General features: G+C 39.3%; 1 protein-coding gene across 3 annotated transcripts in view; it reads right to left on the bottom strand.

Annotated features, from left to right (window-relative positions):
- Nucleotides 1–16,050, bottom strand: part of znf462 (zinc finger protein 462) — a 49,177-nt gene extending 33,127 nt beyond the window's left edge. The window contains exons 1-2 of one of the 3 annotated variants that reach the window (XM_078271399.1): nt 15,255–16,050; nt 10,679–10,905 (exon numbers count right to left, since the gene is read on the bottom strand). The gene's annotated coding sequence lies outside the window, so the exon portion shown is untranslated. Of the gene's footprint in view, nt 1–10,678; nt 10,906–13,908; nt 14,127–15,254 lie in introns of those variants that run through there. The other 2 variants (XM_078271397.1, XM_078271400.1) reach the window with 2 other exon arrangements.
- Nucleotides 16,051–17,674: the final 1,624 nt, after the last annotated feature.

Here is a 17,674-nt window from a genome sequence, read left to right on the forward strand (position 1 = left end):
AAAATTACAGTGTTTGGTAGACCAACAGTAGTCATTAGTTTGGCACAAAAATAAATATAAATGTATACTTATTCAATGATTTTTTTCATTTGGTGGCTAATGTGGTGATGGACAGTTGAAGATATACCGTTTTATGAAGTCAATTAGTCAACTGACAGAACATGAATTGGCAAAGCAAAAATGCCAAACAATCAAATTCTAGCTTCTCAATTGTGAGAATGTCTTGCTTTACTTTGTCTTATGTGATAAACTGAAAAAAAAAATAAACTGAATACTTTAGGGCTTTAGACAGCTGGTCGAGCAAAACAAACATTTTGAAGACATCACCTCTTGCTTTAAAAAAAAATTGGACATTTTTCATTATTTTGTGACATTTTATAGACCAACAAACAATTTATTGGGATAATAGTTGCCAGATTAATCGCTGACAAAGACAATTATTAGTTGCAGCTCTGCCTGAAAGAAGTTCAGCTACCTTCAAGCTACTTCAGTACAATTTTCCCCACAAGTTTTCCATTTCCGACTGTAAAATACATTGAAATAATGTGCAAGCTTAATCTTAATCATCAACTTCATATCCCAAGTAAAATCTCAACATGCTGGAAGGGAGGACTAAATCGGTTAAAAAAATTACAGTATGTGGGGCTAGACTTGACAGGGTTCTAACTGTATTAACTCCTAAAAACAGATTAAAAACAGGCCTCCTGAGATGCACCACCATAACAGGTGAGACTCACTGACTGCCACTACCATCCCAGCTGCAATGAGCTGCAAATACAGCCACCACAGACACTGGCTACAGGGTCAGAACAACTGAGTCACTCCTTTCACATCTGTGGAAAATCTTAACATGCAATTTCTGTTTGAGCTGTAGCAAACGTACTTAACCTTAGCGTCCTTTTTAACCATTAAAAAAGTTTGATCTGCAACAACTGAACATTCAATTTCTGTATATAAAAAGTTTTAATAAACTATTAATTGAGTTACGGTCTAAGCACAAAACGAGACGTTGCTGGTTCATTTTCTCTCCATCAACTCATCGATAAATCCACTAATAAGTTCAGCTCTACACTGAAGCAAACCAATTATGTTTACATGTCACCTTTGTGTCATCAGACCAAACAGAAGCGAGGGAGGTAGTAACATCAGAAACTGATCTTCTCCCCCAAAAGCTAATACTTCACCTATATCTTAATTATAATTAGTTTTTTTTAGTAGAACATGAGAAAAAAATTAAGCTCAGGCAGTTTTCTGTTTTTATTTGTACTTCCTTATTGTGCTTATCAATCAACCACTAAAAAGGCTCAAAATATCACCAAACTTCAACGGTAGCATAGTGAGGGACCCTACATGTTAACTGAAGCATTGAGAACTTTGTAAGTACAGACAGTTTATTGAACAAAGAGCTGCAGGAGCTCCGTGAAAGGGCTACAAGAGAGAGAGAGAGCTATGCCGTAACAGAGCCTCATACTTCGGGAAACTGGTGGTGTACCTGCGGACATAGTGAAGCTATGGCCACCGAACAGGAGTGTCTGTGTTGCACGGAGTGGGACCTGTAAGTAAACTAGACAAGTTATGTTTGACATCGGTGTGATTATTTCAGATATATTGAGCAAATTGCTTTTGATTTTAATTGCATTGCCAGCTCTAAGTCATGACTGGTTTCCCAAAGTACGAGGCTCTGTTGCGGCATAGCTCTCTCTCTCACCTAGCCCTTTCACGGAGCTCCTGCAGCTCTTCGTTCAATAAACTGTCTGTACTTACAAAGTTCTCAATGCTTCGGTTAACATGTAGGGACCCTCATTATGCTACCGTTGAAGTTTGGTGATATTTTGAGCCTTTTTAGTGGTATAAATAGCAATTTGTTTTTACTTTCCCTGTGCCCCGAATACTAGCGTTGTAAGCTAAACAGCAGTCCACGCTAGCTTCGTTCAAGCTACAAACACAATCAATTAGCATGAAAACATGTCCCAGAGAACGACAGAGTGGGTACACTTCCGTTATTAACCCCTAGGTTCATTTTGCGCCGGAATTGTCCTTTAAAATTCTTTGTTTTATCTGACCAATACCCAAAGATCAACCGTTTATTATCACACCAGACATGCCAAAGAAAAGCAGCTAATCCTCATATTTGAGAAGCTGAAACAACAGCCAAATACATTTTTTTTTGCTTTTTTGGCAAATAAAATAATAAAAAGGTAAAATAAAATGTCCAGACATATTTACGAAACAATTCTTGCACATCCCTGCTGTATTGTTTATGGTGAGCAGACACAGGGCTGCTACAGCCACTGAAACCACAGCCCAAGGGTAACCAGGAAGCATAATTAACGTTGGACTGTCTTACTGTCGGCTAACACGCAACCATATGTGCATGTGCCTACAATCTCTTAGCCAATCATGCACAACATTCATAAAAGAAAGCAAATACACACACATGCACACAGTTACCAGCACCACCTCCAATACACACAAGGGTCGGAATTCCAGCATCAACTTGTCTTGGATTTTGTTTTGCCTCACCTAAAGGTCTCATCACACATTAAAGCCATGAATATGTCACAGAGCATTATTCCCTAAAAAGGATCTCCCAAGAATCTTTTAATACATACTTTGGAAGTTATTTTGGTTCAGATTAGGAATGGTGCCCTCAAATGCAAGCCAGCCAAAATAACAGTGTCTGGTTTGCAGCGATTCTTTGGCATGCGTGCAGCTCACACTCTCGTTGGCTCACAGTTGGCTTTTATCTGTCGGCACTGTAGCAGATAACAACACTGGTTCAAGAGAGAAAAGCTGGTCTGACCTGAATGACCTTCATATTCCAATACTGTGCTTCTGCCTAATCCCTAAACAGAAGAATAACATATTGACAGATTCAACCACAACACTGCACAGGAGTCTATTATTGTATTAGTAAGCATGTAGTCTTGCACTGCCAGACCTATCTCCACAGCACTGTGGAGTAAAGCATGGCTGCTCCACAGAGACATTCTGGGATAGGATAGGTGATTTTTTAATCCAGATTTCCATTTTTTTTGTATATTTGAGTTTAAAAAAAAAACATTAGCCCTATACATACAACTGCAGTGTTAGCTGTCTTCTTGGTTTCTAATGCGTTGATTATTGTATAATATATACACATAAACACATGTAAAATAACCCACTTTAATCTAATAGATTTTGACATTTGAATGAATTTACTACTTTAATAAAAAAGGTGTTTCTCTGGGCCAAAGCACACAATTCTCTATGGACTAATGACATATATGCTGTTTTTGAAGAAGTTGAATTGCAATATATATATATATATTGTTATAATTGAACTTGCAGCATGAACACAATCAGAAGTAAGTTACTAAGATTTGAAAAAAATATGGTCAAAAGACATTTTGGTAAAACCAAAACTACGAACTTATATTCAAATTAAACATTATTATGTCCTGAACTATATGTTACAGCAAACTTATCGAGATGTCAGAGGTCGTTGGTGGCTCAGTTGAGAACAGGAATCCATCCCCTTGCCCTTGAAGGAGGTAGATTTAAAACCATCCAAGAAGATAAAAGGTTGTGCGAACTATGTGAACTAGGAGAAGTTGAAAACAAATCACATTTTCTTTTGTATTGTCCGTATTATGATGAGTTAAAAACGCCGATCTTACATGAAATGTCTGGCCAAAATCCTGAAATGTTCTGGTGCATGGATGATGACCAATTGGAGTGGTTGTTTAAATTTAATATACATAAGTTGGCGACTTGTGTTTCTAAAGCTTGGCAAAAAAGACTAGAAGGTTTATTTGTTTAGGGTATGTTGTTACTTCAGCATCTGGTCCTTTGTCCTAAGTAATGGTGTCTTGTGTGGGCTGGGCATATTTTGTTGTATGCATGATACAATAATAAAATTAATTATTCATTCATTCATAATTTACAACACCACAATCTATCCACCTGAATGTGAAAGATAGAGATAGATATATAAATACACACACACACACACACACACCTGTTTCATTACAACATCCTTTCAGTGATAAGAACAACAGTGAGTTGGACAGTGACCTCCCTCATCTCTGTCTGTGATCAGAACAGTGAGCTTCCTTAAATGATGTCTGAATACACGGAGATGAGACATTGATTCCACCTGGCCGATCAATGGACCAGGCCTTTTCAGAGGAGATGTGAGGAATCAATAATGTTCGGTATAAACATTTTGTCATAACATTCATCAGACATCTGCTGGAATGGAATGAGAGGGAGGGAATGGCATGAAATATACAACAGAGAAATAGCAGAATAGAGCTGAAAATACAACGGTAATGCCATCACATGTTCCTGTTGGAATGCATTTTAACTCACAATACTTAGAATTATTTGAAGCTAAAATTACATCCAAACTTCGTAGGCATATTTTCCAACTCTGGGGATAGTTTTTAATAGATATTTTTAGTTTTTAATCTCTGATATGCTGAATAAAAATGGCAGATTAAGCAGCAACATTAAGCCAAATCACTAGCTATTCAGCAACAAATTTGGATCCTAATACTGAGACCAAATCATGTTAATAATGATCAACCAACTGTGGAAAAAGTCCAAAACATCACTGGGAGTTAGTAAAATAATATAAAACACTGGTGTTAATCTTCCCATAAATCTTTCAGGAAGCATATGGCATTGAAAAAATAGGTCAACCATTAACCAGCTAACATGGCCTTGGCCAGAAACATTCTCCTATAGCACTCCATCTTAAATCCATTTCAAATATCTGATGTAAATCAAAATACTCTGTTAACTTATCTTACAAATTAAAAGGCGAATTCATGAGAAATAAACTCAGTTCAACACACTCACTTGCTGCTAGAGCCTTGCATGGTTTGGTAGCTTATGGTGGATAATGTTAGCAAACTTTAGATAGATATTGCTCTGTATTTTACTCTTATCTACTTGTGCTACTAATAAACTACATTTTAGCATTGACTATCATCCAGTGTTTGGCATATGTTGCCACTGTTCATCAAAAGTTACATAGGATCACTTAAAATGGAGCTAATGGTCTGCCCAGGATGCAGGACTGCTCCGTTTGACTCACTTTTGGAGACAGGAAGTGCCGCCCCCCCCCCATTATTATGTTAGCTCACTAAAAGTAGTTTTTGATTTAATTAAATATATATATATATATATATATATATATATATATTATTATTATTATTTTTTTTTTTTAAATATCTACAGATTTTTTTTTCCAGTAGAAAAAGTACTTTAAATGTAGTTTCCTTTTCAGATTTGGTCTTAGAATTTTTCATTTATTACATTACTAAAAACACCATTTGCTTTTCATACGTGAATTTAGGATATTTCTTTTCAACAACAATAAAACAGCTTTTTTTTTTTTTTAAAAAAGAGGGAAACATTTTCCCAAAAAATTTCTTAAACTAGTATCTTCCTTTTCTGGCCTACACAACAGCTGTGTAGTTTGACCTGTACTCGATGTGCCATTGCTCTATATTTAGGAATTAAGATCAAAAAATTCTACCTTGGTTTCGTCAGATCACAAGTTCCATTTCCTGTCATGGGAATGGACCACATGCTTCCAAAATTAACATGAGGATTTTGGTGAGAAGTAGTCCTTCCACTCAGCTCAGGAGTGTTAAGAACACATGAAACTCTTGCTAAGCGCATGTTGTGGATAGACTCTGCTATACAGACCTTCAGTTATTTTTAGCTTGCTGTTGGCCTCTTGGTAGTTTTTCCTTTAGAGCTTCCTCTTTACATGACCATCCATCATAGCAGGATGATGACCTGATCTAGATAAGATCTTGATAGTGCCATGATTCCTCTACGTCTTCAAGTCTGTCTTCACTATGTTCCAGAAAAATATTAAAGGGTATTTAATCTTATGTCTGAGTCTTTCGACAGTAACATCTAAAAAATGTTGCGCTGGCTCCTTGCTGTCCATGCTCGTCTCTGTTCACTTTGACATTTAATGAAAATCTCATAAAAATTATTTAAAAAAAATCTAATTATATCACTTCACTAAAGCAAAAGTAGCTCACTTCTTGATTTCCAATGCCACTAACTAAATCTTAACACAATTACAACCCAGAATTAATGAGGTATGTGCATACTAGCACAAAGCAACTACAAACAGTAGCCTTTTTTGTTTAGCTTTCTTTTACTGGTTACTTTAAAAGGTCCCATATTGTAAAAACTGAAATTATTTTTTTATATATATATATATATTTATTATAAAGCGGGTCGAGGTGCTATATGAATACTGTAAAAGTATCAAAACCCTCATGTCAGGGCTTCCGTATAGTTGTGATGTAATAACTATATTTGTATATAGAGGTAGAAAGTGCAGCTACAGTGCTGATGCGCAGATGCAGAAGACCTGGAAACACTGACCAATCAGAGCAGACTGGGCTTTTTCGGGAGGGGGGCTTCACAGATAGAGGGGAATAATATGTGACCTTTACCTGAATGAATAACACAAAGTCTGGATTCTTTTTGGTTAACATTCAAGAAACCAGCTCCGTAATCCCTCATTGTCTCAGAGTTCTGGTAAATACAGGTGCACAGCCTATCACACGCTGCAATCCAGCGAGCTTTGCTGACCTGTCTGCAGCCTGGCCTTCACTGGTCACATTCAGAGGGCATTAAAAAGAAACACCTCACCGCTGGAGGCCCAGGGGACCCTTTAGGATTCTGGGTAAAGGAAAAGATAATGTAGGTTTACCACCATCCTATTAAGTTGACTGAATGCAAGTCTATTGAAACAAAATGAAGGAGATGCAGAACTGAATGTTTTTGTGATGGGTGTTTATACAATATTACTGCCCTTTAAGCTGCTTTACTTATCAATATCATGCTTGGGTTATCATCTAATTTAACATCAAAGTTAAAGCATTGCATAATACAAACTAGGCCTGTCAAACAATTTAATTTTATACGAGATTAATCGCTGAAGTTCTATAGTTAATCGCATATTTTATCACATGATTAAAATTCTCTTATTTTGCATTTCAGAACAGTTTTTAAGTACATATTAACAATCGAAAGCAATTTTTACCAGTGTATCTTGATTGTGAATCAAATGAATGCAAAGAAAGTTACTTTATGAACTTGATTTTAAGATTTGTAATTATTTATTTACTGTAAACAAAAGAAAAATGTGTGAATCTGTCATTATTGCACAATTCCTCCAAGTACCTAACTAAAAAACTAAAAATCCCTATCCTTACTAGAGTCAATATAGTGTTTAGTAACTCCTAAATAATGTTGATTACTCACTGACGTCCAGTGATCACCGGTTAATGAGACCGCGTTTGCAGCACTTTGCAGCTGTTCCAGTGTGGCTGCTTTCTCCGTGTCGTACAGGCTGTGTATCTGTGAAAACTACTGTCCCCCTCGACGGCAACGAGACAGGTCAGAACATGCCAACCTTAGTACGTCTTTAAGACCCGAGTCCTCTACGATGCTGACAGGTCTGCAGTTAGCCTGCATGCTAGCGGGTAGCATCACGTTAACTGTACTACTATGCTTAGCTCCGTAGGTGGTAGCTCAAGCTTGACGTGCTTCGATGATATTTTAATTCGGCTTTACACAATGTGCATATGACTTGCGATTTGTCTACGAGCCGTCCGGGAGTTTTGGAAAATAAAACGCTCCATTCAGAGTTATTGCTGCTGTGTTTCTCCATCATGCCTGCAGCCTGCAGCAGCAGGATGTGTTACGAGGAAGTGGCAGCTTGATGATAAGTAACGGTGCTGCAAAGGGTCAAAATAGTAGCCTGTTAGGCACGAGGCAAAGCCGAGTGAAGTGTAAAATAAATTAATAAATGCCGGCATGCGATTAAAAACAATTAATCGCATCGCGTCGGCCCTTAATCGCATCGCGATTAGCGCGTTAATGCTGACGGCCCTAATGAGCCCTAAGAAACATGTGCCACCTCAGTAATACAGGAAGAGCAAAGACTAGAGGATTGGAGGATTTTGATCTTTGGACCTCAAAGTATTCTGCTGATGGAGGCCTTCAAGCAAGACCTCACATCAAAAAGGGAGAGAGATAAGCTGAAAGAGAGAGGGAGGAATGCTATTACTAATGCTCGTAGTTACAAAACTATGCTAATCCCAGAAAGAGATGATAGTTTTCTATTTTATGTCTGCATCGTCCATACTGCAAGGTCAGTCAGTGCATGTGTCAGTCTGTCCCTGTCTGACAGATGGTTACCTGACATCACCCACATAGTCAGACGGCCTTTAATACTTAATATCGCTGCACTCACTCTCCTCTTTATATGCTGTCTCCAAACCAAGACAGTTCATTTCTCAATCAAAGACATCCAACTTGCTAATTTTGCCACATGTTTCTTTCTAAAGAAAAAGAAAGAAAGAAGCTGGCCATCATGGTACAAGTAACCTTGCTCCAAGGGTAGCCTTTGTGTTTAGCAAAGGGCTCAGATTGTTCCTTCTGAAAAGGGGGACGGCTGCAACACAGAGTACTCCGTAGCAACATTTGCCCTCTTTTGCACAGAAGATAATGACCAAGCAGGATAAGAGGAGACGAGCATTAATGGCCATCTTCCATGTAGCTACTTTCTTCAGGTTGTCATGGTGAAAACTCACCATACATACTTATATATATATATATATATATTTTATACTACTACTTAAATACTACTCTATTCAATATTCCGCTTACAGTCTTTTACATTAGAGAAATTTATGTGACCTTCAAGCCTGAAATCTTCACAAAGCAACAAAAACAGAGGGCTGGTAAATCCCTCAGCTAAAGCCTGCTGGGTGTGAAGGTTAGATAATGAATACCCTTACATAGTCCCTCTCTTCATTCCTGTTAACAACACTAAAAATAAATCTTTTCATCAAAGCTGATCTTGTTTAAATCATCTCTCTCTCTCTCTCTCTCTCTCTCTCATCAGAGCTGAGGCTGGGCCAACGCTCCACACAGAGGACTCCATTTCACGCAGCCAGCCCCACTGTGGCCAAGGAGACACTGCCAATCACACTGGAGTATCAGTGGCATGGCCATCCACCATTTTGTGCTCCTCAAGGTCTTTGACTGTCCTGCTCAGCTGAGTGGAGCTGCCTCTGCTTGCTCTGCTATCTCGTTACACAGATGGAAGTGTTTAACTTTAAGAGCACAGACCTGAGCGAGCAGCTTCCCCTCCTGTCTGTTCCTCTGCTGACTGTCATGGCAGTCAACAAAAGCAGAAGTGAGATGTGTGGTTTTTGTTCGCTGCAAAAGACGGCCACCTAGAGTGCGGTTCTGCTGTTCTTCACAAGCTGAAGACAACGTCCTCGAGAGATCTGAGGATTGTGTCTCTAAATACGGAGCTTTCAATCACACTGCCATACAAAACATTCTGAAGGTATAAGCACTGTAGATTACATCAAATGCAGGTGATCCAACATGTTCTACAGTAAACATGTTGCAGTGCTTCTATGAGATAGATTAAAAAAAAAAGACTGAAAAGCATAAAACTTTGGGGCAACCCTTTAGCAACATGATTAAATATTCCATCCAAAAATGATTAAGTGCACAATTTAATTAATAGCCTTAGGCGTGATTATTTTTACAATTTTATATTGGAAAGAATAGGTAGATATATTTGGTTTTCTCAAGAGGTTTCTTCCCTCGAGCTTGAGGAGAAAAATTCTCAGAAAAAAGGATTCTATCAAGTACTGTACACAAGTAGGCTACGGCAGGGAAAAAATGATTTGCTGCACCACACACAATACATAAACGATAAATGTTCACAGTCAGAGGTTCACAGTCTCTGAAAACATGCTTCATTCAGATGTTCTCAAACTGAAACGCACAGGTTCATGACCAAAATAAACACAGCGGAAAAGTCGGGCAAGTAAAGGATGTCCAAGGACAGATCTTGGAGAGAAACCAGGAAGTGTTTTTCCACAAAGACAATCACTCCAGGAAACCTTCCATTCCACACGGCCCTGTAGTCCATCTATCCGAGGAAACCATTTCCTGGCGTAAATCAATCTGCTGCAGCCTCAAATAAATTCTGTATAATCTCAAACAACATATATGGATGACTGGGAACACAGACAAAGGTCAGCTCTCAAACCAAACCAACTATGACTATGAAATGATTTCCATCTCGCTATGAGCAAAACCACCTTCTACCGAAGGCTTCCACCTCATCTCAGTCGAAAGTCTAAAACCTTGTTTTCATTCCCGTTTTCCTTTTATCTATTAAAATGCCTTCAGCGGTATCCAATTCCACTAATTCACCAAAAAAACTGACCACAAGAAAGGGCTGTGGGATGCACTGAAGGGTTTCTTGTAAGCAGTGCTCAGTGGAAATCTGCCAGAAAACACTGCAATGCTGACTTCCTTGTAAGCCTGACATGGCAGTTACTACAGTTACAGGGAGTGGGTGAGGTTACAAGCTAGTCAGGAAGGAGTATTTCAGAGTGACCAAAAGAGGACACTGGAAGCACACCCCCCGCAAAGTCAAACTCAGTCCAGTTTGTTTACGTTGGAGGAAAAACAATCTTTTTGGGATATATTTTTAAAGCTACTGGTAAGTTTATCTGATAAAAGAAGAGGTGAGGTTTCTCTTCAGGTTCTCCAAACCGACCTCTTGAGGAAACTCAACAAGTTTGAGAAGGGAAAGATGAGAGACCCATCAATATTAACTTACCACTGAGACCTCCTTTCCATGCTCTTAAATATTTAATCGTCCTTGGACAGCTCTGTTGCTTCGTAGGCCGAGCCAGTGTGGATCCCTTCTACAAGACCACTCCTGTTCCTGCTCAATGAAGGCCTTGTCCGGTGGCACCACACTGCCCAAGGAACGGGCGTCTCCAAAGAATTCAGGATTTTTTCCACCACAGGCAGCTCGAGGCTGACAGAGTTGGTTCACTGTGTCTTATAAGAGAAGGGCACAAATTCGGAATTTAGGCTAGAAACCTGCAGTATAAAGCGTGGATGGCTTAATTTATCTTCATTTTCTATAAAACAAGCCCCCTATATCAGATAGACACAACTGTAAGCTATACTGAGCTACAAGCATTACGTGTTCCAGGAGGGGAAAGGCGACATTGAACTGTTGATGTTCTGATGGAAGAGAGGAGGAACCAGTTCTGCAGCAGTGTAAGGTGGCAACTGACAACAGAAACTGGAATGACACCTCTAGCAAGCCAATTCCTTGTTCCATTTAAACCCCGACATGATGCTGCTGTTTAGTTTTTCAAATAGGCCAAGTTACACAGCATTTAATTATTCAAAAGATCCCAGCAGATTTTTACTTTAACAATGCCGTGCTTTCATGTCTAAATCAAGAAAATAATTTGTTTATGGAGTGAGGAAGGGTACGTAAGCAGAAAGTAGTGAGGTTTTTGCTGTGCTGTAATGACTATAGTATTTTGGATGTGGGGCCTGTGTGTTTCAGCACACTTACAAGTGTAGCAGCAGGGCCCGGCTGCATCTCATGAGCCATGCATCATGTCAAGAAAGCACTCACTGGAGCATTTCAATTTGCTTTTGTGCGTCTCCCTGGCCTTCTTCACTGCCCCAGGTAGAGAAGAATGGAGGAGTGCATCACCCAATGTGAATGAGTGAATGGGGGAGAGGAAGGGGTGTGGGTGTGTGTGTGTGTGTGTGTGTGTCAGAGTGAGTGATGAGCTTCACAACCACTTCCTTCCAGCGTTCAAGCCATCACAGAAGTCTCTCTTGTTTAATCCTCTGTCCTCTCTGTGGAGCTTTTTAAGCGTAATCCTGAAATACCTTGCAAAAAAATCCAGTTATGTAATTCTTTTCTAAAAGTATCTACCATAGTTCAGTTCTGTCCTGTCACCTTAAAGCTGAACTGCGAAAAAATTTCTTATTATATATTATTATAGGTCAAACCAGTTTGATTTCGAAAGCCTTTAGCAATCCAGATACGATATTAGTATTTCGTCAGTCACAAATTTGGACCATGAAATTACAATTAAAGCAACAAGGGTCAATGTAAAAACATGCCAGCATCTGATAGCACACTGCAATATACTACACTAAATGTCATCTATTTAATAAATAAATGAAGAGTAAATATATTATACATGGGGTATGCTTAACCAATTACAGCTCCTTTAGAAATATGAAGATGTAGAGGAAGGGCCGGGTAAACAATGTGGTTTGCCTAAAGTTCAAGAAACCAACCAGTATTTCTACTCAGGAAAACCAAACCCATGTTGGCTATATGTTAGTTAGTTTAAATTAATTAAACACACATTTGTTTAAAGATATGCATCATGTATGCAGAATATTAACTAAAATACTTAAGATACTCAATCCAATTTAGTAGGGCTGCAATTTATGATTATTTTCTCGATTAATCTATGGTAATTTTCCACATCCCAATGCCGCATATTCTTGTTTCGTCTGATTAACAGTCTAAAATCCAAAGATATTCAATTAATTAACATATTATATGACAAAGAAAAGCAACAGTTTACAATTATATCAGTTTACAATTTTATAAAACAGAAAAGAGCAGCAAATCCTTATTTGAATAATCATTTTAACTTTAAAATTTAGACACAGGTACTCTACAAAACAGGGCCTCAAGATACAGGAGCCACCTTAGGGCCTTGTGCTTTTCAGTTTTTAAATTACTATTAGTGGTGTATATTACAAGACAAATTTGTAATTAATCTACAACAGAGTAATTGCTACACAAAGAACCTGGGGACTTCGGGGCATCTGAGAGTCTGAGGCACCTGTGCAGTTCCCTACTTTGCCCTGTTAGTAATCCAGCCTGGGTTTACTATACCACTAGAACACTACACTATAAAACTAGAAATGCCTTCTCTGCTACAGCAACAGCCCTGACCCACACAAACTTAGCTGGTGAGTTGAACTGAAAACCTGAGCACACAGATTAGCTTCTAGCGTAGCACCAATAAGCATTACAATTGAGAAAGAGTCAAGAATGTGTTGAAAGCTTGTGAAAGTTACAACAGGAACTCTAAGTGCACAGAGGCAGCAACCATTGAAACAATCTGAGTAGAAAGAAACAGCACAATCACATCCAGAGTTAAATCACTGGGCTCATTTGCAGAACATCCACCAGACTATATCCATTGCACCCGTCTGTGAGACAAATGTGTCAACCGCAGCAGATTCCTGCCCCGCAGTCCCCTATCAGCTCCTCCTTGAGAACCTGTTTGCCCTGCCACGCCAGGGAGAAGGAGCATTGCCACCATTTTGAGTGCTCTTCTCAGCCCCAGCATTGTCGCAGCACAGTGTGTCAAGCTCACAGTCTCCTTGTCAGCAAGATTTCACACAGTGGCCAGGGAAACTGCAGAGTGTAGCACAACCACAACCACACACACACACCCCTCATGACAGGCTGGTCAACAGACACCTTTAGGATATAATGTGTGAAAAGTCACCAAAGGCTTTACAGGACATAGGGTGGACTACAACATGACAATAAATGACAAATCCATTTGTCCAAATAACTTTTAAAGTATTTTCATATACTTGAAACAAGCAAACAAAGTAGGTACAAACTCGCAATAACAGTCACACGTGTCCTCCAATAACAGCAGGGTCTACTAGCTCCTGTGTAAATAATTAGTCTACAAATTATGAGTATGAAGACTTTAAAACACTTTACTTTTGCATTTAAAGCCATCACAGTGTGTAGATAACAGCTGCTGAACCCTAATTTCATCAAAAACTCCTTCAAAACACAAACAAGAATCATCTTGAGAACTTCCATTTAAGAAACTTTCTGCACCCTAACTATCTCTCTCTCTTTCTCTCTCACACACACACACATAGAAGAGTATTTGTGTGTGTGTGTGTGTGTGTGTGTGTGTGTGTGTGTGTGTGTGTGTGTGTGTGTGTGTGTGTGTGTGAACTTTGTTGAACATTAACTACCTGCATGGCCAAAACACTGCATTATTCAGCATTAAAATTCCTATCTCATCCACGTGTCCCTCAGACAGCACAATCACAAACATGCTGTCCAAAAGTGTCATCTGCGAGTCTTACACCAAAAAAATCCCAGATATTTACAATCCAAACTGCGTTTACTCATGCAAAATGAAAGCAGCAAGTTCTATGGAGTTAACCTTGAAAGCCCCACTAAAGGATCTAACCTCACTTTTCAGAGTTATTCTGCTTCCTGTAGCAGGCTCAACTTCCGAGCTGAAAAAAGCAGAAGAAGAGGAAGAAGCAGAAGCAGAAGAAGAAGAAGAGGTTATGGCCGATTATTTATGAACACAACCTTTGTTCTGGCGTGAGGGATCCTGCCTGTCTGACTCCAGGGCTCTCCTTGGAGACTCATCTGCTTTCCTCCATTTTATGGTGAAGCCCTACTAGTATGACATACCTGACTTGAGACCAGTGACAGCAAACAGGCATCCAAACCAGGGGACACGCGGGTAACAATGTAGCAATAACAGCAAAAACAAAACATAAGAATACAAATATATATAAAGCCACCATTTCACAACCATTAAGAGATATCTAGCTCCAACCCTGTGGAGAACCGATTCAAAATCGCCACCAGAAAAGGTTTCTTTTTTTTTTTTTTTTTTGAAAAGAAAAGAAAAAGAAAGAGAGGAGCAGGGGAGGGGGGAGAGCACATATAGCTTCCTCACACTGGACATGGCTTTCATAGTGTGTGTGTATGTGACTGGACCAGCGGATATGCCAGCTCCTCTGTGTCGCTAATGGAGGCTGGTTGGGAGAGGAGAGCAATCCGTGCAATGGCTTCTCCATGAAGCTAACGCGCAACAACACGCACGACCGGAGAAGGGACGCACAGTCGGGGCCAATAATTCCCCTGACCAGACATGTCAGAATAACAAAACCATCCGCTCCGATGCTGATGAAACACGCAGGCGACCCTCTTTACACCGCCGCGTCCATTTCCTTGTGTCACTTTGACAACAAACCGAAGGCGACATAGCGAGGAAGCGACAGGGTTAGGATATTAACTGGGAAGCGAGAAGACCCACTTGACTTTGGCTGCATGGGTGCCAGCCGGAGCACCCACCCGACTAAAATCTCGCCCCGACTTCCTCTCCCAAGTCGGCTGGACCTGGACTAAAAGGAGAAAAGGTGGTGGTGGGGGGGGAAATCAGCTCTTTCCAGGTCATTCACGAGGCGCTCTCCAAATTATATCCCATGATCTACCATACCGACGTTCTCGCAGACCTTGAAAGCCCAGCCGATATCTTGGCGAAACTGGAAATATAGTGCAAGAGGAAAAAACTCACTGGTACAATCTTCTCCTCAAGCGATCCTCCCAAAAGTTGTCCTCGTATTTCATGCGTGCGCCCGGTCGGTCTAATGGATGATCGCCATCTTTCCTGCTTCTCCTTTGCTGCAGCTGCAGATGACCTGAGATCCGTCTGTCTCTGAATAATGAGCAACCACACAGACAAGGAAGACAATCTGCAAAGCAGGCTACACAAAGAAGTTTGGGAGACTAGCAAGCACCAGAGGGTGCACAAGAGTTTACGATGAGACGAGGGAGCATCAGCAGGATGGACAACGTCTATGTATGAGAAGCTCATCCTTCATCTAGACTGAAGTCAGATAGCCTGCAAAGCCTTATCAGCGGCTCAGACCACCACTAGATACATGCGGGCTCTGTGAATTTTATATAGGCTTTCCATACTGTGGCTGCCACGTCATGGGGTTATCTGCAGTTCACGTTGGTGGTGATGATGCCGTTTCACAATTCAACCAGACAGAAAACAAGATAGATAGATAGATAGATAGATAGATAGATGGATGTACAGAGTTAAAACAGCCCAATTTTATAAAAAAAAAAAAAAAAATCTAAATACATTCATCAGAATCAGAAAAAGTACGTTTTTACACATACAAGGGATTTGTTTTGGTGTTGTAGGTGCATGTCACACATTCTCATAATAAAATATATAAATATAAGCTATGTTTAAAAATCAACAGTCCCATTCAACACTGCCTCCATCCAGTTATCATTATCACACTCCCCCAAAGGTTGATCATCTTTATTCAAATAAAACCAAACATTTTTACATAATTTAATGCAGTCTGTCCCTCATTCAGAATAGAAAAAAATGGCCGATGTGTTGCAGTATGTTGTCATTACACTGTTGCTGTAAAGTAGTCATGATGCTGCTGCTGCATGCTGCTGCTCTGTCCACCAGCTGCTAACAAAGAAGGAGCCCAAGACAAAAGGTGCAGGGTCCTGCTCAGATGTATGTCACTGTAAGGATGGGTTAGTGGGAGGGGGTTGAGCAGTAAGAAGGGGCACGCATGGGAGGGTGGGTAGTGAGGAGAAGAGTCTACCTTGCATGATTGAGCGACCATAATGTCATCTGAGAACGTTTATGTGCCTTGATGGCTTTTGTTGAAAAGAATTTACCATGGGTTGGTTATGCTTATTATACCGTGAACGATGCACTTCAAAATATTTTTATTATTTACACAATGTAAGGTTTTTTTCACATTACTGCACTGTAAGATATTTTTGATATGATTTTATTGAGTTCTTTTGTCAAAAGGAATTTCATTCAAACCGAGTTAAGATTAATGCATTGCATAATGTAAAGCTCACTTTTTGTATAACTGACCTTAGATGATCTTTAACTCTTGCAGCTGAATGCATGATTTTAGGTTCACAATAAAGCTTATTTTATTGAAAGTTACATTGGTCCTAGGGTGTCTTTATTTGTCTTACAGAAAATATAATAAAACACAGTCTAATACATAACACATTCATCTAAATGCCAGTATGTTTATTTTAAATATTTGTTATATTTACACATAGTAATTACTGTGATCTGTATGATGTACACAGCTGTATGAGTTAGATGTGTTTTCCTTTTGTCTTTTGCAGACAGTAGATGGCAATAACATCTGGTCTCATTATAACAAAAACATGTGAACTGTTTTCTTTTTTATTTAAACAGCAAGTTTTTATCCATTCAGAAAAAGTTGTTTGAATCCCAAAAACTTTGTTTTCCTCTACCCAATACTACTGTGACACCTGAAAAACTTAAGCCACAAATCTTGTGAGCAGGCTCGCTAGTGATTGTTCGCTGAGACACAGAGAGGAATTAAATTTGTGTAAGATATAGACGTAGTTAATCATGTTTGACAAGTGTTGGTGTTGCCTCTTGCGAGATTCCATTATGAATTATGGATTGTGGAATACATTTTATATTTTGTGTGGAATTTAATAGAAAGCTAAGATAAGAAATGATATTCAGTCAGTCTTCGTATCACCAACCTCCTATCATGGTCACCAGTGCTAATAATTTACAAGGCATAGATTCTCAACAATGCTGTTAAGCAGTGTGATACAAACAGTGTCTAAAATATGGGGCACCATGGGATCTGAATCATGTGAGAATATAAAATATATAATGTGCTGTTAAGCATAAGGTGACAGATGGAAACAGGAATCAGCCTTTTTTTAAATGCAGGTCCATAGTGCCAGTTCTCCTGTTGCAGTGACGTACAAAGCCCCATGTATTTCCAAAAACACTGTGGCAAATGATCACTTGGCCCAAAAATGACTTCCTCCCCCTTCATGGTTACCTCTGATGCCTTTTCTTTATTTCCTTTTTTACTCAGAGCATCTTCAAGATAATTAAAAACACACCAAAAATACCCGTTTTATGTATGCCAATTACATTTTGAT

This window comes from Sander vitreus, chromosome 16 (genome assembly GCF_031162955.1).
Source record: "Sander vitreus isolate 19-12246 chromosome 16, sanVit1, whole genome shotgun sequence".
NCBI classification, from domain to species: Eukaryota; Metazoa; Chordata; class Actinopteri; order Perciformes; family Percidae; genus Sander; species Sander vitreus.